The sequence below is a fragment of the Pleurodeles waltl genome, chromosome 7 (genome assembly GCF_031143425.1).
Source record: "Pleurodeles waltl isolate 20211129_DDA chromosome 7, aPleWal1.hap1.20221129, whole genome shotgun sequence".
Classification (NCBI taxonomy): domain Eukaryota; kingdom Metazoa; phylum Chordata; class Amphibia; order Caudata; family Salamandridae; genus Pleurodeles; species Pleurodeles waltl.
The window spans coordinates 1,426,732,605-1,426,760,515 of record NC_090446.1 but is presented as its reverse complement, the minus strand read 5'-3'; the positions used below and the strand labels follow the sequence as shown (position 1 = coordinate 1,426,760,515).

General features: G+C 45.2%; 1 long non-coding RNA gene across 1 annotated transcript in view; it reads left to right on the top strand.

The window, feature by feature from the left end:
• The first annotated feature begins 561 nt into the window (after positions 1-561).
• Positions 562-27,911, top strand: part of LOC138246446 (uncharacterized) — a 126,388-nt gene continuing 99,038 nt past the window's right edge. The window contains exon 1 of the long non-coding RNA XR_011194291.1: positions 562-631. This is a non-coding gene — a long non-coding RNA (uncharacterized lncRNA). The remainder of the gene's footprint in view (positions 632-27,911) is intronic.

Below are 27,911 nucleotides of genomic sequence, written 5' to 3'. Positions count from 1 at the left end.
ATCTGATAGGCTTTTTGTGCTTCTCCTATAAGCAATAGTGCTAAATAGAAGGGCTATCTTTTGGTTGGCCAGGCGCTGGCACGAGCAACTCACTTAAAGTTCAGAAATAACGCCACAAGGTCTGCCCCAGGTACATAATTCTGTAATGGTGCCATAGCCCCTGATACCGTGGGTTCTCATGAAAGGTCAATGCCAATAACCAACTGAGAATGTCTTCTTGCCATTTTAGTGAGATTGTCCCCTTGTGAATGAATGGCATTGGTGAATATGGTCTGGTCTACTTCCTCTTCCTTCAAGTGGCTCTCATAGGCCCATTCCAATTTCCACTGGCCTTTGCTTAATTGATGTACAACGTGTTCCATCTTGTAGCAGTAGGGGTTCTGAAATTCTGCCAACTATGCCACCTGTCACATGAGCAGGCAAACGGCTACGTAGACAGATAAATGAAGTACTCTACACCTTGATTCATTACTTATGGATCACTTTATTTCCTCTATGTAAGGCTCATGCTTTGCTCCTCTGTTATTTGGTTCGTAATGGTTGTCTCCATTCTCCCTCTACCTTCTAGTCTCGACCGGACTGGACCACTGAGGTTACCGCGCCCCACGGATTGAAGAGGAAAGAACCACAGGTAAGTGTACACTCTTTAATGTTATCTTATTTTTATAGCAGTGGGTGTGAGGGAGATAATCACTGTTTTCCCACTCCTGTCACCAGGTTTTCATGCTTGTTTCTTTTATTTGAAAATGTAGTATGCACGGCTTGTTCCTATCTTCCAAATAAGAATAGGAGCCTGACTCTCAGACTGGTGCCCCCTCCTCACAGCCACGCATTTTCCACCCTCCTACTTGGCCTGGCAGATACCCATGTACCTGGGCTAGCCACGCTCTTCCGGGAGCGTGGTAGGGTGACACGAGGGAACAGTGGCATCCCGGCTTACTCCACCAACTCTCCTTGGGTTCCCTGGATATTTTCAACAGGGCACTGGAGCCTCCAGAGTTGTCCTGTGCTGGTTGGTCTGGTCCTTTTCTGGTTCCCAACGGTGTTTCTGTTTGGTGCTCCTTTTTCCCTCTCTTGTTGGCACTCCTTCCTTTCGGGTTCGTCGTCCTTCTACTTTCCAGACACCATTCAGCGGGGGCTGATCAGCGTCACACTCAAGGCCACGCCCAACCTCATGTTTCTCTGTAGATGTCTTAAAGGGACAGAAGTCCATATAGACTGTAAGAAAAAGACAGGCATGTCTTGTGCTGTGAAAGAAGAAGGGAAGGGCCAGGGTAAAACCTCATCTAAGCTGACATTATCCCCGTCACACTGTTTCAGGGGGGGTTGACATGGAGGCATTACAAAAAGTCAATGAGGACCTGTGTAGAGTCTTTGACATGTTGTCAGTTTTGATATTTGATGATCAGTCACAAGAAGTGGCACAGACATAAATACAACTTTTAAAAAGTCTATTCTATGGGGCAAACTATACCGAAAAATTAAATAGGCAACCATGTGGTCATCTTGAAAACTGTCTTCTTGGGTTCCAGAGCTAAGCCATCTTGTGGAAAGAAAGATGATGTGGACGTGTATAAACAAGGCTATAAAACAACAAGCATAGGACTTTTGGGGCTTGCAAACGGTTGATTGCCTGCATCTTTTAAGGAGTTTAAAGGATCTACTTGCAGCATTGCCTACAATGGAAGAAGGAATGTTCATTTCTGTAATGGCCTGCATGAAAATTTCCTATCCGCAGTGTGAGAGTCTGGGGTTGTATAATGCCACAGATTTAAATTGTAGATGTCAGATCCTTTGAGATAAACTCTCCTTTGTTATTCCATGAGGCAGTGTCTTTTTTGCTGGACATTTTTGAGGAAACAGCATTTTAGTGTTTTTATTTTTGTGTCACCTCCCAGTGTTGCTTAATAATTTCTTAGGATGGTGAGGGTTCCTGAGTGGCCGGTTGCTGTGGACGTCCAGAGTCAGTAGTATATCATGTCAGCTTATTTTTTTCCCCAAGCCCTGTTGAAAATAGTTTAAGAAGTTCTGAAGAACTGTCAAGTGCAGTTTGACGTTGTTGTCAGATGCCAAGTGTGCACAGTTTAGGATGGTTTACATTTCAGCATCCAGTCTCTGCATTTCATTTTTCCGTATGTCCCAGTCTTGATGCATAATTGCCCCTAAATGTTCTATCTGATGTCAGGGCAGCAAGTACATCTTTTTGGTGTACTCCATCAGTTTCCACCCAAAAGGCCGGTAATGAGAGAAATAGCTATACCCAACAAAGACCCTATACTCCCTCTAGACTGCTTCACCAATTTCTATTTAGAAACCAGACTAAACTTTTTAATAAGATGACACTCTTTTGTTAGAGCTTTGAACTGATGATCTACTAATGGACATTACCTGTTAGGGTGTTTTGAGCAATCTCTAAAATAACAGGTACTAAATCATCAAAGAGGAGCACAAAATAGCCTTTGTTTGTTGTGGGCTCACTGTGACTAACACTTTTAGAAGGACTATATTTCCATGTAAAGCATTTTAGTGGCATATTTATACTCTGTTTGTGACGGATTTGCATTATTATTTTTTTACGCAAATCCGGCGCAAACTTAACTCCATATTTATATTTTGACTCTAGACATGTCTAGCGCCCAAATATTGGAGTTAAAATCCTTATTTTCTTGCGGAAAACTACCTTGCATCAATGAGATGCAAGGTAGGCGTTCCCTTGCAAAAAATGACTCAAAGGCCCTACCGCCTTATTTATTCTCACATGAAAAATCATGCACGGGAGGAGGAGGGCCTTAAATAATAGTGCTCAGCCTGCTTAGCACCATTATTTAACACCTGGGTCAGGGCAGGCATTAGTGGACCTCTGGGCCTTTTTCCATGGTCCCAGGGACACCCCACCCACCAGCACCCACACCTGGAGGGCACCTAAGGATGGGGGGACCCATCCCAGTTAAGTCCAGGCATGTGTTTTTATATTTTTTGCAAAGTGCCATAGGGGGGCATAACTTGGGCCCCCTAATTAGCACTGTCCCCAATGGCCATGCCCAGGGGACCTAAGTCTCCTGGGCATGGCCATTGGGTTGGGGGTGCATGACTTTTGTATTTACTTAGAAAGAAGTCATGTCCATGGGGGTTGTGGGTAGAAATAATGATGCTAATCAGGTTAGAGTAGTTTTTTTTACTCTTATCTGACTAGCGCTATTCTTTCACGCACAATCTCCAGTTTCTCCTACTCCTTCCCCTCCCGATTAGCATCAACAATTTTGACGCTAACTGGGCCTTACCGCCGGCTGGCATCACAGCTTAAATATGACGCCCGGCTGGCACCCAGAAATGGCGCTAACCGGCAGTATACTTTTTGACGCAAACCTGCGCTAATGCAGGTTTGCGTCAAAGAGTATAAATCAGGGCCTTAGATTATAAAATCGTAATAGGAAGTTACTAGTGATTTTTTTTATAGGGATTGGACTTATATTTGAGTGTGTTAGCAACCAGAATATCAGGTGGAAAAATATCAGTAAAGAGTTTGTAGTCTTTTAGGGTTACTGTTTTTAAGTCTATAAGTAAGTATAGAATAGTAATAGGCCTTAATGTTATGCAATGTGGGGGGGTTGAGTGCCCCCCCTGCTGGCCTGGAGACCACCACCTCCCGAGGGCTCTATTGAAATGTGATGCTGGGGTGCCATGTGGTTCCCCCACAGCCCCAGGGACTGCCACCTCCCCAAGGCCTTAATGTAATGTATTGCAGGGCTCTGCTTGGACCTCCACAACCCCAGGACCACCACCTGGCTTTAGTGAAATGTGATGCAGGGTGTAAGAATAGGTGTGAAAGGATTTATCTGTGGGTGAGAGTGGCTGTCGGATTGTCTGTCTGGGTGTGAAAGTGTTTTAGTGGGTGTGTCAGTGTGTGTGCGGATATGTGAGTGGGTGCATGAGGGTGTCAGTGGGCTGGAGTAGGTGCGTGAGTGTACGAGTGGGTCTGTGAGTGGGTGCACAAGTGTCTGACTGGGTCTGTGAGGGGGGTGTGTAAGTAGGAGAAATTGATTGAAAGAGAGACAAAAAGATAAAGAAAGTGAGAGAGAAAGAGGGAGTTTTTTTAGGCTTTAATATTTCATATACTTAGAATGAGATATTTTTGCTGGATAAATGTATTTATTATTTTTAAAAGAGTACAATATTTTTTTTATTTAAAAAAAAAAAGCAAAAAAAATAGGAATGAGTCCAGCAGGACTCGAACCCCCAGAGCTGGGTATGAAGGTCTGCAACCTTCGCACCAACCAATAGGGATTTTGATTTTCATTTTTTTTTTAGCCCTTTATGGGCTATGTGAGACCACAAGGAAGCCCTAAAAGATTCCCCAGTGGTCCCTACTTTTTATTTTTTTATTATTATTATGTCTAATTAGAAAGCGCTTTACGGCTATGTGGGACTGCTAGGGTCCCCTCAAGGGCCACCTACTTTTTTATTCATTTTTGTCTTTTAATTCTTTTTAAAATGACAAATCACTTTAAGGGTGCCAGTGCTTCAGAATGCAGGGAGCTGCTTTCACAGCAACTCCCTCCTTGCTGATACATTTCATCTCTGTCCCCAGCATGCATGGAGGAGTCAGAGATGAAACTTAAAATTTTGACAGTGGGTCCAGCTTTAAAGGTCCAGCTATCAAAACCCAAAGTGTTTGTTGCGGCTTGGCTGCCAACCCCTGGAACATAGCAGGACCCAGCTATGGGGGGGGTGGCGATCCCCAGGCCCCTCTGTGGCACCGCGTCATCCCCCTCCAATGAGGACTTAGCCCCAGGACATGGGGGTCCCATAGAGACGTTGTTTTAAATATTTGACCCGGGGAGGTGTGTGGCCCCCATCCCAAATAAAGTGAAGCCCCAAGGGGAGGTGGTCCCTCGGGCATGAGTGGGTGACAGGGCCCCCCCGCATTAATTACCAGACTGCCCCGGGGAGGTGGCAGTCCACGGGGAAGTGGACAAGAGGCCCCCTCCCCCAAAGTAAAACAGCCCCAGGCATGTGGCATCCAGAGGTCGAACGGGGTACACAGGCCCAGTGAATACAGAAATTAAGGCCAGGGGAGGTGGCAATCCCTGGGGCATTGGAAGGGAGCCCAGAGCCCCCTGTTTTAAAAAAAAAAAAAAACATCCCCGGGAGCATTAGACTAAATAAGCATGGGAGACTGCACTTAATGTTTTTTTCTGTTTTACAAGCAAAGTCGCAGATCCATGGGTGTCTCCGCTTGTAAAATAAATAAAAAAATGCTTTTTAGCCCGGGGGTGGGGGTCCCTTGGGGATCCCACAACCACACCAGGGCCAAAGGGGCATGGTGTTCGTACTCAGGCCTCTTGCCTTTCTGTTTACTTTTTTTTGGGACTTGGCTTTAGCCGTGTCCCAAGATGACTGACAACACTTCAGCAGCTTCTGTTGTTGAAGTGTTATCAGCCAATCAGATCTCTGCACGAGATAAGGAGGGTTCACAAATCCTTGGTGTCCCTAGAAGTACAAATTTGTTTTTCCCCTAATATCTCCAAAACTACTGGACAGAATTACACCAAACCCATATCCCTTTGGAAAAATGAATAGGGAAAACGTGTTTTGGGACCCCCCTTTTTTCTCAGCCACCCTGGGAGTATCCCCCAGAAACTTTCCAGGCAGCAGGTGATGGCACTGGTAAATGTTTTTGGAAGGTTTCATGAAGATTCGTCAAGCAGCGCCAAAGATATAGGCAAGCAAAAAAACATTTTTTATATAGAAACTGGGTCCTAACTTTAACTACTCAGCAGCAACTACCACTAGGTAATATATATACATATATGGTTCATACTTACCTGTAAAAATTCTTATATTATCGTAGTTGTTCATTATAAATGCATGCATATCTATCTACCTATCGCCTGTAGGTAGTCGTAGTTAGGACCTAGCTTCTATAGAAAAAGCATTTTTGCACTTGGCTACATCTTTGGATCAGTTTGACAAATCTTCATGAAATTTTCTAAAACAAAGTATCAAGTTGGGTTTTGTTGTGCATGGAAAGTTTCTGAGTGATCCGTCAAGCGGGGACCCAAAAAAATGAGGTGTTAAAAAAAGTGTGTTACCTATGTTAATTCCCTTACAGAATTTAGACACAACTACAGGCCGAACCGTTGGACAGAATTTCACCGGATTTGGCAGAAAGGTAGCTCTTGGTCCGGAAAGTGCCCTTTTTCTTATTTGGCATAAATCTGCTCAGTAGTCTTCAAGGTATTAAAGGGAAAATAAATATAGATGTTTTCCAGCTACTGACCCAGATATCTCATGCTAAGAGCTGATTAGCTGCCAATACTTTACCCATGAAGTGTTGGCATCCACTTTGGGACTTGGCTTCAGGCAAGCAGCAGGCATGCACAAAAACGGCGGAGAGCAAAAAGAACGCAGTGAGAAGGAGGGAAAGGCAAGCAGCAGAAATGCACAAAACAGGGCTGAGAGCAAGGAGAAATTAGTGAGAAGAAGGGGTAGGAAGCATTAGGCAAGCACAACACAGGGCTGAGAGCAAGGTAAAAGCAGTGAAAATGAGGGAAAGGCAAGCAGCAGGCATGAACAAAATGGGACTGAGAGCATAGAGAAAGCAGTGAGAAGGAGGTAAAAACAAGGAGGGGGAAGCACAAAATGTGGCTACGAGGAAGGAGAAAGCAGTAAGAAGGAGGGAAAGACAAGCAGCAGGCACTCTCAAAATAGTGCTAAGAGCAAGGAGGAAGCCATAAGAAAGAAGGAAAGGAAAGCAGCAGACTTGCACAAAATGGGCATGAAAGCAAGGAGTAAAAAGTGAGAACGAGTGAAAGACAAGCAGCAGGCACATACAAAATGGGGCTGAGAGCAAGGAGAAAGCTGTGACAATGAGGGAAAGGCAAGTAGCAGGTACGCACAAAATAGGGATAGGAGCAAGAAGAAAGCACTGAGAACATGGGAAAAGCAAGTAGCAGCCATGCACAAAATGGGTCTGAGAGCAAGGAGAAAGAAGTGAAAAGAAGGAAAAGGCAAGCAGTAGTCACACACTAAATGGTGCTGAGAGTGAGGAGAAAACTTGTGATAAGAAGGGAAAGGCAAGCAACAGCATGCTAAAAACAGGGCAGAGAGCAAGAAGAAAGCAGTGAGAATGAGAATAGGAAAGTAGCAGACACTCAAAAAACAGGGCTGAGAGCAAGTAAAAATCAGTGAGAATGAGTGAAAGGCAAGCAGCAGGTCTGCACAAAATTGGGCTGAGAGCAAGGAAAAATCAGTGCGATTGAGGGAAAAGTAGGCAACAGGCACTCACAAAATCGGTCTGAGAGCAAGGAGAAAACACTGAAAAGATGGGAAAGGCACTCAGCAGGCACTCACACAATATTGCTGAGAACAAGGAGAAACAGTGAGAAGCAGTAGGTATTCTCAAAACACAGTTGAAAGCAAGGAGAAAGCAGTGAGAAAGAGGGAAAGTCGAGCAGCAGGTTAAAACAAAACAGGGTTAAGACCAAAGAAGAAATCAGTGAGAAGAAGTGAAAGGCAGGCATCAGGCACATACAAAATGGGTCTGAGAGCATGACGAAAGCACTGAGGAGGGAAATGTGAGCAGCAGGCATGTAAACAACAGGCCTGAGGGCAGGCAGAAAGCAGTGAGAAGGAGGGAAAGGCAGTCACCAGGCACACACAAATAGGGGCTGGAGACAGGAGAAAGCAGTAAGAGGGAGGGAAAGGTAAGCGGCAGGCACACACAAAATGGGTCTGAGAGGAAAGAGAAAGCAATGAGAAGGAAGGAAATGCAAGCATTCATAAAAAGGGGGTTGAGAGCAAGGAGAAAGCAGTGAGAATAAGCAAAGGGCAAGCATCACGCCTGCACAAAACAGGGCTGAGAGCAAGGAGAAAGTTGTGAGAACAAGGGAAAGGCAAGCTCCAGGCACACCCAAAACGGGGCAGAGAGCAAAAAAACACAGTGAGAACAAGAGAAAGGCAAACAGCAGGCATGCACAAAAAGGGCTGTGAGAATGAGGTAAAGGGAAATAGCAGGCAGGCACAAAACGGGGATAAGAGCAAGGAGAAAGCAGTGAGAAGGAGGGAAAGGTAGGCTGTAGGCAAGCACACAATAGGGCTGAGAGCAAGGAGGAAACAGTGAGAAGCAGGGAAAGGTAAGCGCAGGCATACAAAAATGGGGCTAAGAACAAGTAGTAAGCAATGAGAAGCAGCATGTGTGCACAATGTGAGGCTGAGGACAAGGAGAACACAGTGAGGAGGCGGAAAGGCATGCTCATATTGGGGCTGAGAGCCAGCAGAAAGCTGTGAGAAGAATGAAAAGGCAAGAAGCAGGCTTGCACAAAACAGGACTGACTAGCAAGCAGCATACATGCATAAAATAAGGATGGGAGGAAGACAAAATAAGTCAGGAGGGAAAGGTAAGCAACAGAAGCACAAAAAAGAGGCTGAAATCTAGATGAAAGCAAAGAGAATGACAGAAAGTCAAGTAGCAGGCACACACAAAATGGGGCTGAGAGCAAGAAGACAGCAGTGAGAATGAGTGGAAGGCAAGCAGCAGAAATTCACAAATCTGGTCTGAGAGCAAGAAGAAAGCAGTGAGAACAAGTGAAATGCAAGCAGCAGAAATACACAAAACTGGTCTGAGAGCAAAGAGAAAGCATTGAGAATGAGGGAAACACAAGCAGCAGGCATGAGGAGAAAGGGCTGTGAGACATGAGAAGAAGTGAGAATGAGGGAAATGCAATCAGCAGGCATGCATAGAATGGGGCTGAGAGCAAGGAGAAATCAGTCAGAATGAACAAAGGGCAAGCAGCAGGCAAAATGAAAATGGGAATGAAAGCAAGACAAAAGCAGTGAAAATAAGGAAAAGGCAAGCAACAGTGATGCTCAAAATGAGACTGAGAGCAAGCAGTGAGACTGAGCGAAAGGCAAGCAGCAGGCACACACAGAACGGAACTGAAAGCAAGGAGAGAAATGTGAGAATGAAGGAACGGCAACAAGCAAGCACTGGCAAAACAGGGCTGAGAGCAAGGAGAAAGCAGTGAGAAAGAGGGAAAGGCAAGCACCAGGCACACACAAAATAGGTTTGAGAGCAAAGAGAAAGCAGTGAGAAGGAGGGCAAGGTCAGCAGCAGGCATGCACAAAAAGGGGCTGAGAACAAGGCAAAAGTAGTGAGAAGGAAGGAAAGGCAAGCAGCAAGCATACAAAAAATGGGGCTGAGAGTAAGGAGAAAGCAGGGAGAAGGAGAGAAAGGCAGGAAACAGGCATGCACAAAACAGTGTTGAGAGCAAGTAGAAAGCTGTGGGAGGATGGAAAGGCAAGCAACAGGCATGCACAAATTAGGGCTGAGAGCCACTCACAAAGCAGTGAGAAATCAGTGAGACTGAGGGAATGGCAATCAGCAGGTACACACAAAATGGGACTGTGAGAATGAGGGAAAGGTAAGAAACAGCAAATCACAAAATGAGAATGAGAGCAATGAGACACCAGTGAGAAAGAGGGAAAGGCAAGCAGCAGGCATGCACAAAACAGGGTTGTGAGCAAGGAGAAAGCAGTGAGAAGGAGGGGAAGAGAAGCAGCAGTCATGCACAGAATGTGGTGGATAGCAAGGAGAAAGCTGTGAGAAAGAGGAAAAGGCAAGAAGCAGGCAGGTAATAAACTAGTCTTGGAGCAAGTAGAAAGTAGTGTGAAGGAGAGAAAGTCAAGTAGCAGGCATGCACAAAACAGGGCTAAGAGCAAGGAGAAAGCAGTGAGAAGAAAAAGTCAAGGAGCAGGCTCTAAAACAAATGGGGAAACAAGGAGACACAGTTAGAAAGAGGAAAAGGCAAGCATCAGACATGCACAAAATGTGGCTGAACAAGGAAAAAGTAGTGAGAAGGAGGGAATGGCAAGCAGGAGGCATGTACAAAATTGGTCTGAGAGCAAAGATAGATCAGTGAGAAGGAGGGAAAGGCAAGCAGCAGGCACACACAGAACGGAACTGAAAGCATGGAGAGAAATGTGAGAATGAAGGAACAACAACAAGCAAGCACTGACAAAACAGGGCTGAGAGCAAGGAGAAAGCAGTGAGAAAGAGGGAAAGGCAAGCACCAGGCACCCGCAATATAGCGCTGAGAGAAAGAAGAAAGCAGTGAGAATGAGAGAAATGCAAGCAGCAGGCAAGGACAAAATAGGACTTAAAGCAAGGAGAAAGCCATGAGAATGAGGTAAAAGCAAGCAGCAGGCACAATAGAATGGGACTGAGGACAAGGAGAAAGCAGTGAGAAGGAGGGGAAGAGAAGCAGCAGTCATGCACAGAATGTGGTGGATAGCAAGGAGAAAGCTGTGAGAAAGAGGAAAAGGCAAGAAGCAGGCAGGTAATAAACTAGTCTTGGAGCAAGTAGAAAGTAGTGTGAAGGAGAGAAAGTCAAGTAGCAGGCATGCACAAAACAGGGCTGAGAGCAAGGAGAAAGCAGTGAGAAGAAAAAGTCAAGGAGCAGGCTCTAAAACAAATGGGGAAACAAGGAGATGCAGTTAGAAAGAGGAAAAGGCAAGCATCAGACATGCACAAAATGTGGCTGAACAAGGAAAAAGTAGTGAGAAGGAGTGAATGGCAAGCAGGAGGCATGTACAAAATTGGTCTGAGAGCAAAGATAGATCAGTGAGAAGGAGGGAAAGGCAAGCAGCAGGCACACACAGAACGGAACTGAAAGCAAGGAGAGAAATGTGAGAATGAAGGAACAGCAACAAGCAAGCACTGAGAAAACAGGGCTGAGAGCAAGGAGAAAGCAGTGAGAAAGAGGGAAAGGCAAGCACCAGGCACCCGCAATATAGTGCTGAGAGAAAGAAGAAAGCAGTGAGAATGAGAGAAATGCAAGCAGCAGGCAAGGACAAAATAGAACTTAAAGCAAGGAGAAAGCCATGATAATGAGGTAAAAGCAAGCAGCAGGCACAATAGTATTGGGACTGAGGACAAGGAGAAAGCAGTGAGAAGGAGGGAAAGGCTAGCAGCAGACACACGCAAGATGGGTGCGAAAGCAAAGAGAAAGCAGTCAGAACGATAGAAAGGCAAGCACCAAACCGGGCTGAGAGCAACTAACAACCGTGAAAACTAGTGAAAGGCAAGCAGCAGACACACACAAAACATGGCTGAGAGCAAAGAGAAAACAGTGGGAACAAGTGAAAGGCAAGCAGCAGGCACATGCAAAACTGGTCTGAGAGCAAGGAGAAAGCAGTGAGAATGAAGGAAAGGCAAGCAGCAGGCACTCACAAAAAGGGACTGAGAACAAGAAAAAACAGTGAGACCGAAGGAAATGCAAACAGCAAGGTATGTACAAAACTCGGCTGAGAAAAAGGAGAAAACAGTAAGGCAAGCAGCAGACACACACAAAATTGGGTGAAAGCAAGGAAAAAGCAGTGAGAACGAGGGAAAGGCAAGTAGCAGGTGTAGACAAAATGGGCCTAGGAGGAAGCAAAAAGCTGTGAGAATGTGGGAAAGTCAAGCAACAGACATACAAAACATTGCTGAGAGCAACAAGAAAGCACTGAGAACGTGTGGAAGGCAAGCAGCAGGCACGCACAAAACTGGTTTGAGACGATGGAGAACGCAGTGAGAACACGAGAAAGGCAAGCTGCAGGCATGCACAAGAGAGCAAGGAGAAAGCATTGAGAACCAGGGAAAGGCAAGTAGCAGACCTGGACAAAATGGGGCTGAGTGCAAGGAGTAAGCAGTGAGAATGAAGCAAAGGCAAGCAGCAGGGACACACACCACTGAGTTGTTAGCAAAAAGAAAGCAGTGTAAAGGGGAAAAAGTCAAGAAGCAGTCGCACACTCAATGAAGTTGAGAGCAGGGCAACTGCAGTGAGAAATAGGGAAATAGGGAAAGGCAAGCAGCAGGCACACACAAAATAGGTTTGAGAGCAAAGAGAAAGCAGTGAGAAGGAGGGCAAGGTCAGCAACAGGCATGCACAAAAAGGGGCTGAGAACAAGGCAAAAGTAGTGAGAAGGAAGGAAAGGCAGGTAGGAGGCATGTACAAAATTGGTCTGAGAGCAAAGATAAATCAGTGAGAAGGAGGGAAAGGCAAGCAGCAGGCACACACAAAACATGGTGCTGAGAGCAAGGAGAAACAGTGAGAAGGAGGGAAAAACAAAGCAGCAGGCACACACAAAATGGGGGTGGAAGCAAAGAAAAAGCAGTGAGAATGAGGGATATGCAAGCGGTAGGCACACACAAAACAGGGCTAAGAGCAAGGTGAAGGCTCTGATAATGTTGAAAACTCAAGCAGCAGGCACACACAAACCATGGCTGAGAACAAGGAGAAAGCAGTGAGAATGAGGGAAAGGCAAGCAGCAGGCATACACAAAACAGGTCAGAGCAAAGAGAAAGCAGCGACATGGAGGGAAAGGAAAGCAGGCATGAAAAAAGGGGCTAAGTGCAAGACAAAGCATTGAGAAGAAGGGAAGGTAAGCACCAGGCATACACATAACGTGGCTGCGAGCAAGAAGAACGCAGTAAGAACATCATAAATGCAAGCAGCATTGAAGCACATAACCGGATATATAGCAAGGAGAAAGCAGTGAGAACAAGGGAAAGGCAAGCAGTAGGCACCCACAAAACATGGTGGAGAGCAAGGAGAAAGCAGTGAGAATGAGAGAAAGGCAAGCAGCAGGCACGTAAAAAAATGGGGCTGAAGGAAAGGAGAAAGCACTGAGAACGAGAGAAGGCAAGCAACAGGCACATACAAAATGGGGCTGACAGCAATAAGAAAGCAGTGAGAAGAAGGAAAAGTCTTAGAGCAGGCAAACACAAAATGGGGCTGACAGCAAAGAATAAGAAGTGAGAGTAAGAAAAAGATAAGCAGCAAGCACATACCAAACAGGTCTGAGAGTCAGGAGAAAGCAGTAAAAAATAAGGAAAGGCAAGCAAGAAGGATGCAGAAATCAGGATGAGAGCAAGCAGAAAGCAGTGAGAATGAGGGAAAGGGAAGCAGCAGGCACAAACAAAATGTGGCAGAGGGAAAGACGAAAGGTCTGAGAAGGAGGGACACGTAAAGAAGTACGAACACCCAAAATATGGCTTTGAGAAATGATAAAGCAGTGAGAAGGAGGTGAAGACAAGCAGCAGACATGCACTAAATGTGGCAGAGAGAAAAAAGAAAGTTGTAAGAAGAAGGGCGAGGCAAGAAGCAGGCATGCACAAAATGGGCCATGGAGCAAGGAGAAAACAGTGTGAAGGTGAGAAAGGCAAGAAGAAGGAAGGGACAAAATATGGCTGAGAGCAAGGATAAAGTAGTGAGAAGGAGGGAAAGACAAGCAGTAGGCACACACAAAATGGGGATGAAAAAGAAGCAGCAGGTATGCACACAACTGGCCTCAGAGCAAGATCAAAGCAGTGGGAACAAGGGAAAGGCAAGCAGGAGGCATGCAGAAAATGGGTCTGACAGCAAGGAAAAAGCAGTGAGAACAACTAAAAGGCAAGCATCAGGCAGACACTAACGGGGATGAGAGCAAATAGAAAGCGGTGAGAATGAAGGAAAGGCAAGCAGCAGACACACACAAAACATTGCTAAGAGCAAGGAAGCATATAAAACGAGTGAAAGGCATGCAGCAGGCACACAAACATGGTCAAGGAGAAGACAGAGAAAAGAAGGAAAACGCAAGCAGCAGGCGTGCACTAAATGGGGCTGAGAGCATAGAAAAAGCAGTGAGAACAAAGTTAAATCAAGCAGTAGGCATGGACAAAATGAGCTGGGAGCAAGGAGAAGGCAGTGAGAATGAGAGAAAGGCAAGCAGCAGGCACATAAAAAAAGGCAGACACTAACGGGGATGAGAGCAAATAGAAAGCGGTGAGAATGAAGGAAAGGCAAGCAGCAGACACACACAAAACATTGCTAAGAGCAAGGAAGCATATAAAACGAGTGAAAGGCATGCAGCAGGCACACAAACATGGTCAAGGAGAAGACAGAGAAAAGAAGGAAAACGCAAGCAGCAGGCGTGCACTAAATGGGGCTGAGAGCATAGAAAAAGCAGTGAGAACAAAGTTAAATCAAGCAGTAGGCATGGACAAAATGAGCTGAGGGCAAGGAGAAGTAATGAGAAGGAGGAAAAGGCAAGCAGCAGGCATGCACAAAACAGGGCTGAGAGCAAGCAGTAAGCAGTGAGAAGGAGGACACAGCAAGCAGCAGTCAGTACAAAACTGGACTGAGAGGAAGGCAAAACCATTGAGCAGAAGGGAGAGTCAAGGAGAAAGAACACATAAAAATGGGAGTGAGAGCAAGTAGAAAGCTGTGAGAATGAGGGAAAGTCAAGCAGCCGGTTTGGACAAAACGGGGCTGAGAGACTGAAGAAACGAGTGAGAACAAGGGAAAGGTAAGCAACAGGCACACAAAAACCTGAGTTGTGAGCATTGAGAAATGAGTGGGAAGTAAAGAAATTGAAGAAACAGTCATGTACACAATGGGGTTGAGAGGAAGGAGAAAGCAGTGGGAAGGGGGTAAAGGGAGCAGCAGGCATGCACAAAATGAGGCTGAGAGCAAGAAGAAAGCAGTGAAAAGAAGAGAAAGTCAATGAGCTGGTACCCAATACAACAGGGGGGTTGAAGCAAGGAGAAAGCAACAGGAACCACAAAGTGTTGGCTGAGGTCAATAAGAAAGCACTGAAAAGGAGGGGAAAGTCAGGAAGCAGGAACACACAAAACTGGGTTGACAGCAAGGAATAAGCGTTGAGGAGAAGGGAATGGCAAGCAGCAGCCATGCTCAGATTGGGGCTGAGAGCAAGTAGAAAGCTGTGAGAAGAATGAAAAGTCAAGAAGCAGGCTCACACAAAACTTGACTGAGGAGAAACCAGTGAGAAGGAGGAAACGGCAAGCAACAAGCATGCATAAAATAAGGATGGGAGAAAGACAAAATAAGTCAGGAGGGAAAGGCAAGCAACGGAAGCACAAAAAAGAGGCTGAGAGCTGATGAAAGCAAAGAGAATGACAGAAAGTCAAGTAGCAGGTACACACAAAATGGGGTGAGAGCAAGAAGTTAGCAGTGAATGAGTGGAAGGCATGCAGCAGAAATTCACAAAGGCAGCACAAAATAGGGCTGAGGTCAAAGAGAAAGATGCGAGAATGAAGGAAAGGCAAACAGCAGGGACACACAAAGCTGAGTTGTTAGCAAAAATAAAGCAGTGTAAAGGGGAAAAAGTCAAGAAGCAGTCGCACGCTCAATGAGGTTGAGAGCAGGGCGACTGCAGTGAGAAATAGGGAAAGGGAAGCGGCAGGCACACACAAAATGGGTCTGAGAGCAAAGAGAAAGCAATGAGAAGGAGGGAAAGGTCAGCAGCAGGCATGCACAAAAAGGGGCTGAGAGCAAGGCAAAAGTAGAAAAAAGGAGGGAAAGGCAAGCAGCAGGCATACACAAAATGGGGCTGAGAGTAAGGTAAGGAGAAAGCAATGAGAAGGAGAGAAAGGCAGGAGCAGGCATGCACAAAACAAGGTTGAGAGCAAGTAGAAAGCAGTGGGAATGGAAAGGCAAGCATCAGGGATTCCAAAATGGGTCTGTGAGCTAGTACAAAGCTGTGAGCTCGATGGAAAACCAAACAGCAGGCATGCACAAATCAGGGCTGAGAGCCACTCAGAGCAAGGAGAAAGCAGTGAGACTGAGGGAATGGCAATCAGCAGGTACACACAAAATGGAGCTTTGAGAATGAGGGAAAGGCAAGAAACAACAAAGCACAAAATGAGAATGAGAGCAGGGAGACACCAGTGAGAAAGAGGGAAAGGCAATCAGCAAGCATGCACAACACAGGGTTGTGAGCAAGGAGAAAGCAGTGAGAAGGAGGAGAAGGGAAGCAGCAGTCATGCACAGAATATGGCAGAGAGCAAGGAGAAGGCTGTGAGAAGGAGGGAAAGGCAAGAAACAGGCAGGTAATAAACTAGGCTTGGAGCAAGGAGAAAGTAGTGTGAAGGAGAGAAAGACAAATAGCAGGCATGCACAAAACAAGGCTGAGAGCAAGGAGAAAGCCGTGAGAAAAAAAGGAAAGGAGCAGGCTCCAAAACAAATGGGGGGAAACAAGGAAAAACAGTGAGAATGAGCAAAAGGCAAGCATCAGGCATGCACAAAATGAGGCTGAGCAAGGAAAAAGCAGTGAGAAGGAGGGAATGGCAAGCAGGAGGCATGCGCAAAATCGGTCTGAAAGCAAAAAGAAATCAGTGAGAAGGAGGGAAAGGCATGCAGCAGGCACACACAAAACATGGGGCTGAGAGCAAGGAAAAATCAGTGAGAAGGAGGGAAAAACAAAGCAGCATGCACACACAAAACGGGGGTGAAAGCAAAGAGAAAGCAGTGATAATGAGGGACAGGCAAACGGTAGGCACACACACAACAGGGCTAAGAGCAAGGAGAAGGCTCTGATAATGTAGAAAAATCAAGCAGCAGGCACACAGAAATCATGGCTTAGAACAAGGAGAAAGCAGTGAGAATGAGTAGAAGGGAAGGAGCAGGCATGCACAAAACTGGTGTGATAGAAAGGAGAAAGCTGTGAGAACAAGAGAAAGGCAAGCAGCCGGCAAACACAAAATGGGGTTGAGAGCAAAGAGAAAGCAGTGACAACAAGGGAAAGGCAAGCTGTAGGCATGAACAAAATGGAGCTGAGAGCAAGGAATAAGCAGAGAGATGTAGGAAACAGAAAGCAGCAGTCAGCACAAAACAGGTTTGAGGGCATGGAGAAAGCAGTGAGAATAAGTGAAAGGCCAGCAGCAGACATGAACAAAACTTTTTTTTGGCAAAAAAGAGACATTGTGAAGGAGACACATTCAAGAAGCATTAGTGCAATGAATAGGGTTGAGAGCTGGGAGAAACAAGTGAGAAATAGGGAAAGGCAAGCAGCAGGCATGCATAAAATGTGGCAGAGAGCAAGGAGAAAGCAGTGAGTAGGAGGGAAATCCCAGCAGTAGCCGCACACAAAACAGGGTTGTGAGTAAAGCAGTGTGAATGGTAAAAATGTAAGAAGCAGTGATGCACCCAATGGGGTTGAGAGCAGGATGAAAACAGTGAGAAGTAGGGAAAGGGAAGCAGCAGGCATGCACAGAATGGGGACGAGAGCAAAAAGAAAGCACTAAAAAGGAGGGAAAGGTGAAAAAGATTAGAGGAGGCTCACCGAGGTACTTTGAAGCAAGATTTATTGTTATAAAACCGGGAGGGAGACTTCCAACGGCCGCTGTCCCCACCGCTCTCTGTATTCCTCTCTCTGTTCTGCTCCACACGCTGCGAGCTGCACACAGCGCACACACAGCGCGTGGATCAGAATCAACGAGATACCACACATCCCCCTTCCTTCAAATCAAATGAACAACAACCCATAAAATGCATCAACATCACTTAAAATTAATATATGTGTGATTAATACACAAAGTAAATATCACATCATAGAATACATAAACACAATCTAATAAGAATAATTATGTAATTAATTTGTACAATAAATCAGTACAATGAACATAAATGAGAAGCATTTCCTTATGTAGCACAACATATTGATGATACTACAAAGTTTACTTTAAGCAGAGACAAAGTCAACAAACTTCTTAGGCTTTCTCAACATCGACTTGTCTCTCACATTCACACCTACACGCCCACTCTTATTCAAAAGTGTTTCATTAGTATTGGTAGTACCCTTACCAACTTTGTTTTCCAAACTGTTTTGCACCTTCCACAACTTTTCCTGATTAAACTGTGCGGGAACCTTTATAATTTTTCCACGGTTCCACACATTCCCATCACTCAGCAACAAGGTATACTTGTACACTTTCCTCACCTCCAAAGGCTCTGAAAATGTAGATTCCCCTTTAGCTGTGCATGCACTCTTCACCACTCGCACCCAATCTCCAACCTTGTAATCACCAGGTATTTCACTCATCTCAAATTTCTTTCTCCCCACTCCCTTTGACAACAATGCTCTCGGTTTTCTACCTCTCATGACATCAAAAGGTGACTTTCCCGTTAAACTAGGGGGAGTAGTACGGTAAGACCAAACCAGATCCTTCACGCCTTACGCCAATTCACACCATTATATATCGCTAATTGCAACCCCTCTTTCAGCGTCCTGTTCCATCTCTCCACCAAACCATTACTCTGTGGGTAGTAAACAGACGCTCTGATGTGCTCTATGTCAAATTTACATAAGAAATCCTTCATGACACTCGATACGAATTGCACACCATTATCAGAAACTATTGTCTCAGGAATCCCTTCTGAGTCAAATAAATCCACCAAGAACTCCACAACACACATTGTGTTTATATTTTCTACAAATTTCACAACCGGCCACCTGGAAAAATAGTCCACAACCACCAAAGCATATTTAGGCACACTTCCTAAAATGTTAAACGGACCCATAATGTCAATAGCTATTTTCTTCCACAGCCCGTCCGATTTATCAGACACAACAAGATCGCTTTTCACCAACTTTTGAGATTTGTCGCTCCACGCACACAACACACACTCCCTCACATGATGTTCCACCTCCCTATCCAGGCCTGGCCACCAATACTCAGATCTGACCCGCCTTTTAGTGGCGCTCATCCCAAGATGACCCTTGTGAGCCAATTTTAACACCCGTTCCCGCAAAACAGTTGGAACAACCAACTGCTCACCCCTGAACACAACTCCGTTCTCCATACACAACTCTACCCCCACTTGTCGAAAATACTCAGCCTCGCAAGAAGCACTCCCTCTATATGGCCCTCCTTGACGACAATAACCCATCACTTCTTGTAACACGCCATCATTTTGAACTTCAGTCACCCACTCTTCATGTGAGATCCTGCCTTCTGTCACACATCCTACGTCCACGTCCACTGAGGCTATAAGTTCATCAGGGTCAGATTCACCCATACCACCCAACACAGACATTACTGGAAGCCTTGATAGACAATCAGCCAACACATTTTTTTTTCCGGGAAAATACACCAACTTATAGTTGTACTCCAACATGCGGGCCGCCCAACGAGCTATTCTAGGTGTGGCCCTACCCGCACCCTTGGTTGAAAATACTTCGACTAACGGAGGATGATCAGTACGAATCTCAAATTTCAAACCCCATACAAACTTACGGAAATGGTTAACACCCCACCAACATGCCAATGCTTCCTTTTCGAAGGTGGAATAATTCATTTCCGATGAACTCAACGGTCTAGAAGCATACGCTATTGTTACTTCCTTTCCAGATCTTCTTTGCATTAATAAGGCACCCAGTCCCACGGAGCTGGCGTCAGTATTAATTATGATCTCAACCCTAGTGTCAAACGGTTTAAGAGCTGGAGCTGAAGCAATTTGTTTCTTCAACAAACAAAACTCTCTCTCACAATTCTCACACCATACAAATCTTTCCTTCACGCACAATAACCTCCTCATGTATACCGTCTTGTCGGCAAATTTGGAGATAAATTTAGAATAGTACTCCGCAAGACCTAGAAACAATCTCAATTGATCGTTACACGTGGGAGAAGGCGCGCCTTCAATTGCCTCTACTAAATTCAATTTAGGCGAAATACCCTCTTTGTTAATAGAGTGACCCAAATATTCCACTTCAGGCACACTCAACCTGCATTTCTCCAATTTGATCGTCAGCCCACTATCTCTTAAAACTCTCAACACCTTTCTCATGGCACCATCATGTTCATTCTGGTCTCCGCCAAACACCAAGATATCATCTTGAAAATAAGTAACGCCAGATACATCTTTAAGTAAATGATGCATTGCCCGTTGAAATACTGATGACGCTGACGCCAAACCAAAAGGCATGCGCTTAAACCTGTACGCCCCCTCTGGAGTGATGAAAGAGGTTAATGCACGTGACTCAGGATGTAACTCAATTTGGTGATACGCTGATGATAAATCCAAGGTAGAAAATACACTTGCCCCTTTCACTGTGGATAACATTTCACCAATATTGGGAAGAGGATGTCTATCCACCCATATAGCAGCATTAAGATCACGCAAATCCACACACAAACGCATGTCTCCATTAGCCTTCTTAGCAATCACCACTGGCGCCAACCATTCCGATGCCTTGATTTCTTCTATCACATCTTGCTCAGACAACTTAGATAATTCACGTCTTAATTGTTCCCTCCTTGCATTAGGCACAGGACTGGGTTTATGCGTCTTTGGTACAGCATCCCGTTTCATGATAATTCTATGCATGAACCCCTTTAACTTTCCTAACTTATTGTTAAACACTTGGGGAAATTCTTCTACAAAATTGGCCTTTTGCACCACGTGTATGCTGGACCTCGACCCCAACACTTGATCGGGGTGATTAGGATCAAGAATTATGCCAAGGTCCTTTTGCTGCGGCCAACCTAACAAATTGGTACCTTCCTCCACAAAATATACCTTTGATTTGATTACTGTCCCTTGAAATTCTAAAGAGGCATCCATATACCCCACAAGCTCAATAGGTTTGTTACCGTACGCTAGCAAACGCACATCTGGAGGTTTAATATCATGCGCAGGAAAACTAGACATATTTTCTTTTCCAATCAAAGTATATCTCGCCCCTGAGTCAGCCATCACGTGTACATCTACTCCATCAATGTTAATTACACAGTGCGGACCATTTGAATTCACACTCCTAATATCCACCACCTGCAAAATAAATTGTTGAGAGTCAATATCTTCACTATCGCTACCCACAGAATTGATTGCACCTCTATCCCTCCTTGCGCTCATTGCGCTCATTTGCTTCCCTTTGCACACTCTCGCGAAATGTCCTTTGGACTTGCACTTCCTGCACACTTGGCCAGCAGCAGGACAGCAAACATCAGACGCTATGTGTCCCTTGAAGCCACATTTATAACAAATAGTATCTCTTCTTCCCTCCATCTTCGTTGAAGTTCCAATTAAATCCTCCTTTTTGAACTTATAGTCTCTTCCAATAACCGCATTCACAGCTCCCGACGCGGTAGATAGTTCCTTTAAGCCATCACTCGTTATTTCAATTCTTTTGATGAAGTCAATGGCTTTTTGTAAAGTCAAATCTTCTGTATTTAACAATTTTTCTTGAGTTCTTTTATCATTAACTTTCAAAACCAGTTGGTCTCTCAGCATTTCATCCTGAAAATGACCATAGTTGCAAGTTGAAGCCAAAATTTGCAAACTTGCCACATAGCTTTCAACCGACTCTCCAGGCAATTGGCTTCTTTTTAAAAATTCAAAACGCTCCACAACAACATTTTTCTTTTTCCCAAAATTGGAATTCAACTGTTCCATGGCAACCTCGTACTCATCCTCATTCTGGTCTTCATCCTCATAAGGATATGGTAAATGTCTCAAAATGCGCCTTCCTTCTGCCCCCAAACAGTGTTTCAACATGGCCAGTTTTCTGGATGCAGTGAATATATCTCCACCCACAGCCAAGACATACGCTTCAAAACCCTCTTTCCAGTCTTCCCAGGATATGCCAGGTTCCCCAGGCGTGTTAAAAAAAAACTTGCTGCTGTAAAACCTTCCATTGTTATTATTACTGTTTTAAAAAAAATATATATATATATATATATATATATATTATTTTCTTATATAATAATTGTTCCAAAATATAAAAACACCAAAGTTATAGTATTGTTGGTTGCAAACCCATTAATACAGGCTTGAAAACATCGAAGTAAGCTTCCCACAGTTGCTAGGCAACAAGCACACCACCATTTGCTGTTAATGAAGACTTCAAAAGAAACTCAATACTGTTGCTAAGCAACACTCCCACACGACGAATGTAGCAGTCTCTCACTGGAAAGATATTGATTTTCCATGTGAACTTGAATAAACAGCTGTTCAGAGTCTCCTTTAAAAACAGCTGATGAAAAGATTACACAGCCTTTGCCTCGCTGGAAGATTGCGTCAATAAATCAGCATGACTCTCCTCGTCTCTCCTCCCGGTCAGCAGAGCCACACACCCTCGTCGCCAGTGAAAAGATTAGAGGAGGCTCACCGAGGTACTTTGAAGCAAGATTTATTGTTATAAAACCGGGAGGGAGACTTCCAATGGCCGCTGTCCCCACCGCACTCTGTATTCCTGTCTCTGTTCTGCTCCACGCGCTGCGAGCTGCGCACGGCGCACACACAGCGCGTGGATCAGAGTCAACGAGATACCACAAAAGTCCAGCAGCAGGCATGTGCAAATAGGGACTGAGAGTAAGACAAAAGAACTGAGAAGAAAGTAAAGGCAAACAGCAGGCATGCACAAAGCCTGCAAGGTGAGCAAGGTGAAAGCAGTGAGAATGAGGGAAAGGCAAGCAGCAGGCATACACAAAACAGGTCAGAGCAAAGAGAAAGCAGCGACATGGAGGGAAAGGAAAGCAGGCACGAAAAAAAGGGGCTAAGTGCAAGACAAAGCATTGAGAAGAAGGGAAGGTAAGCACCAGGCATACACATAACGTGGCTGCGAGCAAGAAGAACACAGTAAGAACATCATAAATGCAAGCAGCATTGAAGCACATAACCGGATATATAGCAAGGAGAAAGCAGTGAGAACAAAGGAAAGGCAAGCAGTAGGCACCCACAAAACATGGTGGAGAGCAAGGAGAAAGCAGTGAGAGTGAGAGAAAGGCAAGCAGCAGACATGTAAAAAAATGGGGCTGAAGGCAAGGAGAAAGCACTGAGAACGAGAGAAGGCAAGCAACAGGTACATACAAAATGGAGCTGACAGCAATAAGAAAGCAGTAAGAAGAAGGAAAAGTCTTAGAGCAGGCAAACACAAAATGGGGCTGACAGCAAAGAATAAGAAGTGAGAGTAAGGAAAAGATAAGCAGCAAGCACACACCAAACAGGTCTGAGAGTCAGGAGAAAGCAGTAAAAAATAAGGAAAGGTAAGCAAGAAGGATGCAGAAATCAGGATGAGAGCAAGCAGAAAGCAGTGAGAAGTAGGGAAAGGGAAGCAGCAGGCACAAACAAAATGTGGCAGAGGGAAAGACGAAAGGTCTGAGAAGGAGGGACACGTAAAGAAGTACGAACGCCCAAAATATGGCTTTGAGAAATGATAAAGCAGTGAGAAGGAGGTGAAGGCAAGCAGCAGACATGCACTAAATGTGGCAGAGAGAAAAAAGAAAGTTGTAAGAAGAAGGGCGAGGCAAGAAGAAGGCATGCACAAAATGGGCCATGGAGCAAGGAGAAAACAGTGAGAAGGTGAGAAAGGCAAGAAGAAGGAAGGGACAAAATATGGCTGAGAGCAAGGATAAAGTAGTGAGAAGGAGGGAAAGACAAGCAGTAGGCACACACAAAATGGGGATGAAAAAGAAGCAGCAGGTATGCACACAACTGGCCTCAGAGCAAGATCAAAGCAGTGGGAACAAGGGAAAGGCATGCAGGAGGCATGCAGAAAATGGGTCTCATAGCAAGGAAAAAGTAGTGATAACAACAGAAAGGCAAGCAGCAGGCACACATTAACAGGGATGAGAGCAAATAGAAAGCGGTGAGAATGAGGGGAAGGCAAACAGCAGACACACAGAAAACATTGCTGAGTGAAAGGAAGCATAAAAAACGAGTGAAAGGCAAGCAGTAGGCACACACAAAACTGGTCAGGGAGAAAGCAGAGAAAAGAAGGAAAAGGCAAGCAGCAGGCATGCACAAAATGAGGCTGAGAGCATAGAAAAAGCAGTGAGAACAAAGTTAAAGCAAGCAGTAGGCATGGACAAAATGAGCTGAGAACAAGGAAAAAGCAGTGAGAATGAGAGAAAGGCAAGCAGCAGGCATGTAAAAAAAATGGGGTTGAGAGCAAGGAGAAAGCAGTGAGAAGGCAGAAAAGGCATGCAGAAAATGTGGGTGAGAGCAAGCAGTAAGAATGAGAAGCAGGGAAGAGCAAGCAGCAGTCAGCACAAAATTGGGCTGAGAGGAAGGCCAAACCATTGAGCAGAAGGGAAAGTCAAGCAGGAAGGAGACACAAAAATGGGGGTGAGAGCAAATAGAAAGCTGTGAGAAAGAGGGAAACTCAAACAGCAGGTTTTGATAAAACGGGTCTGAGACACTGAAGAAACGAGTGAGAATAAGGGAATGGCAAGCAGCAGGCACACAAAAAACTGTGTTGTGAGCAAGGTGAAATAAGTGGGAAGGAAGGAAATTGAACAAAGCAGGCATGTATACAATGGAGTTCAGAGGAAGGAGAAAGCAGTGAAAAGGAGAGAAAAAGGAGCAGCAGGTATGCACATTACGAGGCTGAGAGCAAGAAGAAAGCAGGGAAAAGAAGAGAAAGTCAATGTGCTGGTACCAATAAAATAGGGGGGTGGTGAAGCAAGGAGAAAGCAGTGAGAACGAGAGAAGGCATGCAGCAGAAACCACAAAATGTGGCTTAGATCAAGAAGAAAGCACTGAGAAGGAGGGGAAAGTCAAAGACCACGCACACACAGAACTGGTGTGACAGCAAGGAATAAGCTGTGAGAAGAAGGGAATGACAAGCAGCAGGCATGCACAAAACAGGCCCTAGAGCAAGGAGAAAGCAGTGAAAAAGAAAGAAAGGCAAGCACGGAGGATTCATAAAACAGTATGAGAGCTAGGAAAAAGCAGTGAGAAGAAAATGTCAAGCAGCAGGTACGCCCAAAATGTAGCAGAGGGAAAGGGGAAAGCTGTGAGAAGGAGGGCAAACAAAGAAGCAGGAATGCACAAATTGTGGCTGAGAGAAATGATAAAGCAGTGAGAAGGAGGGGAAGACAGGCAGTAGGCATTTTCTAAAGAGGGCTGAGAGAAAAAAGAAAGCTGTAAGAAGAAGGGTGAGGCAAGAAGCAGGCATGCACAAAATGGGGCTTGGAGCAAGGAGTAAACAGTGAGAAGGTGGGAGGCACGCACAAAATGTGGCAGAGATAAAGGAGAAAACTGTGAGAAAGAGGGCAAGGCAAGAGGAAGGAAGGGACCAAATTTGGTTAAGAGAAAGTATAAAGCAGTGAGAAGGAGGGAAAGACAAACAGTAGGCACACACAAAATGGGGATGAAAGAGAAGCACCAGGTATGCACACAACTGGCCTCAGAGCAAGATCAAAGCAGTAGGAACAAGGGAAAGGCATGCAGGAGGCATGCAGAAAATGGGTCTCATAGCAAGGAAAAAGCAGTTATAACAACAGAAAGGCAAGCAGCAGGCACACACTAACAGGGATGAGAGCAAATAGAAAGCGGTGAGAATGAGGGGAAGGCAAACAGCAGACACACAGAAAACATTGCTGAGAGAAAGGAAGCATAAAAAACGAGTGAAAGGCAAGCAGCAGGCACACACAAAACTGGTCAGGGAGAAAGCAGAGAAAAGAAGGAAAAGGCAAGCAGCTGGCATGCACTAAATGGGGCTGAGAGCATAGAAAAAGCAGTGAGAACAAAGTTAAAGCAAGCAGCAGGCATGGACAAAATGAGCTGAGAACAAGGTAAAAGCAGTGAGAATGAGAGAAAGGCAAGCAGCAGACACGTAGAAAAATAGGGCTGATGGCCAGGAGAAAGCAGTGATAAGGAGGGAAAGGTAAGCAGCAGTCAGCACAAAATGGAGATGAGGGGAAGAAGAAAGGTATGAGAAGGAGGGCACATAAAGAAGGACAAACGCACAAAACATGGCTTTGAGAAATGATAAAGCAGTGAGAAGGAGGGGAAGACAAGCAGCAGGCATGCACTAAGTGTAGCTGAGAGAAAAAAGAAAGCTGTCGGAAGATGGGCGAGGCAAGAAGCAGGCATGCACAAAATGGGGCATGGCGCAAGGAGAAAACAGTGAGAAATTGGGAAAGGGGAGCAGTAGGCTTGCACAAAATGTGGTAGAGATAAAGGAGAAAACTGTGAGAAGGAGGTCAAGGCAAGAAGAAGGAAGGGACAAAATATGGCTGAGAGCAAGGATAAAGCAGTGAGAATGAGGGAAAGACAAGCAGTAGGCACACACAAAATGGGGATGAAAGAGAACAGCAGGTATGCACAAAACTGATCTCAGAGCAAGATGAAAGCAGTGGGAACAAGGAAAAGGCAAGCAGGAGGCATGCAGAAAATGGGTCTGACAGCAAGGAAAAAGCAGCGAGAACAACGGAAAGGCAAGCAGCAGGCATCCACTGATGGGGATGAGAGCAAATAGAAAGCGGTGAGAATGAAGGAAAATCAAGCAGCAGACACACACAAAACATTGCTGAGAGCAAGGAAGCATAGAAAATGAGTCAAAGGCAAGCAGTAGGCACACACAAAACTGGTCAAGGAGAAAGCAGAGAAAAGAAGGAAAAGGCAAGGAAGAGGCATGCGCTAAATGTGGCTGAGAGCATAGAAAAAGCAGTGAGAACAAAGTTAAAGCAAGCAGCAGGCATGGACAAAATGAGCTGAGAACAAGGTAAATGCAGTGAGAATAAAAAAAAAGGCAAATAGCAGGCATGTAAAAATATGGGGTTGAGGGCAAGGAGAAAGCAGTGAGAAGGAAGGAAAGGCAAGCCAGAGGCATGCACAAAACGTGGGTGAGAGCAAGCATTAAGCAGTGAGAAGGAGGGAACAGCAAGCAACACAAAATTGGGCTGAGAGGAAGGCCAAACCATTGAGCAGAAGGGAAAGTCAAGGAGGAAGGAGACACAAAAATGAGGGTGAATGCAAATAGAAAGCTGTGAGAAAGAGGGAAACTCAAGCAGCAGGTTTTGACAAAACGTGGCTGAGAGACTGAAGAAACGAGTGAGAATAAAGGAATGGCAAGCAGCAGGCACACAAAAAAACTGAGTTGTGAGCAAGGAGAAATAAGTTGGAAGCAAGGAAATTGAATAAAGCAGTCATGTACACAATGGGGTTGAGAGGAAGGAGAAAGCAGTGAAAAAGAAGGAAAGGCAAGAACAGAAGATTCATAAAGCAGTATGAGAGCACACATAAAACATTGCTGAGAACAAAGAAGGATAGAAAATGAGTGAAAGGCAAGCAGCAGGCACACACAAAACTGGTCAAGGAGAAAGCAGAGAAAAGAAGGAAAAGGCAAGCAGCAGGCATGCACTGAGAGCATAGAAAAAGCAGTGAGAACAAAGTTAAAGCAAGCAGCAGGCATGGACAAAATGAGCTGAGAACAAGGTAAAAGCAGTGGGAATATAAAAAAAGGCAAGCAGCACGCATGTAAAAAAAATGGGGTTGAGGGCAAGGAGAAAGCAGTGAGAAGGAAGGAAAGGCAAGCCAGAGGCATGCACAAAACGTGGGTGAGAGCAAGCAGTAAGCAGTGAGAAGGAGGGAACAGCAAGCAGCACAAAATTGGGCTGAGAGGAAGGCCAAACCATTGAGCAGAAGGGAAAGTCAAGGAGGAAGGAGACACAAAAATGGGGGTGAATGCAAATAGAAAGCTGTGAGAAAGTGGGAAACTCAAGCAGCAGGTTTTGACAAAACGGGGCTGAGAGACTGAAGAAACAAGTGAGAATAAAGGAATGGCAAGCAGCAGGCACACAAAAAAACTGAGTTGTGAGCAAGGAGAAATAAGTTGGAAGCAAGGAAATTGAATAAAGCAGTCATGTACACAATGGGGTTGAGAGAAAGGAGAAAGCAGTGAAAAGGAGGGAAAAAGGAGCATCAGGCATGCACAATACGAGGCTGAGAGCAAGAAGAAAGCAGTGAGAAGAAGAGAAAGTCAATGAGCTGGTAACCAATAAAATAGGGGGGTGGTGAAGCAAGGAGAAAGTACTGAGAACGAGAGAAGGCAAGCAGCAGGAACCACAAAATGTGGCTGAGATCAGGAAGGAAGCACTGAGAAGGAGGGGAAAGTCAAGGCCGAGGCACACTACTGGGCTGACAGCAAGGAATAAGCTGTGAAAAGAAGGGAATGACAAGCAGCAGGCATGCACAAAACAGGCCAGAGAGCAAGGAGAAAGCAGTGAAAAAGAAGGAAAGGCAAGCACGGAGGATTCCTAAAGCAGTATGAGAGCTAGGGAAAAGCAGTGAGAAGAAAATGTCAAGCAGCAGGTACGCCCTAAATGTGGCAGAGGGAAAGGAGAAAGCTGTGAGAAGGAT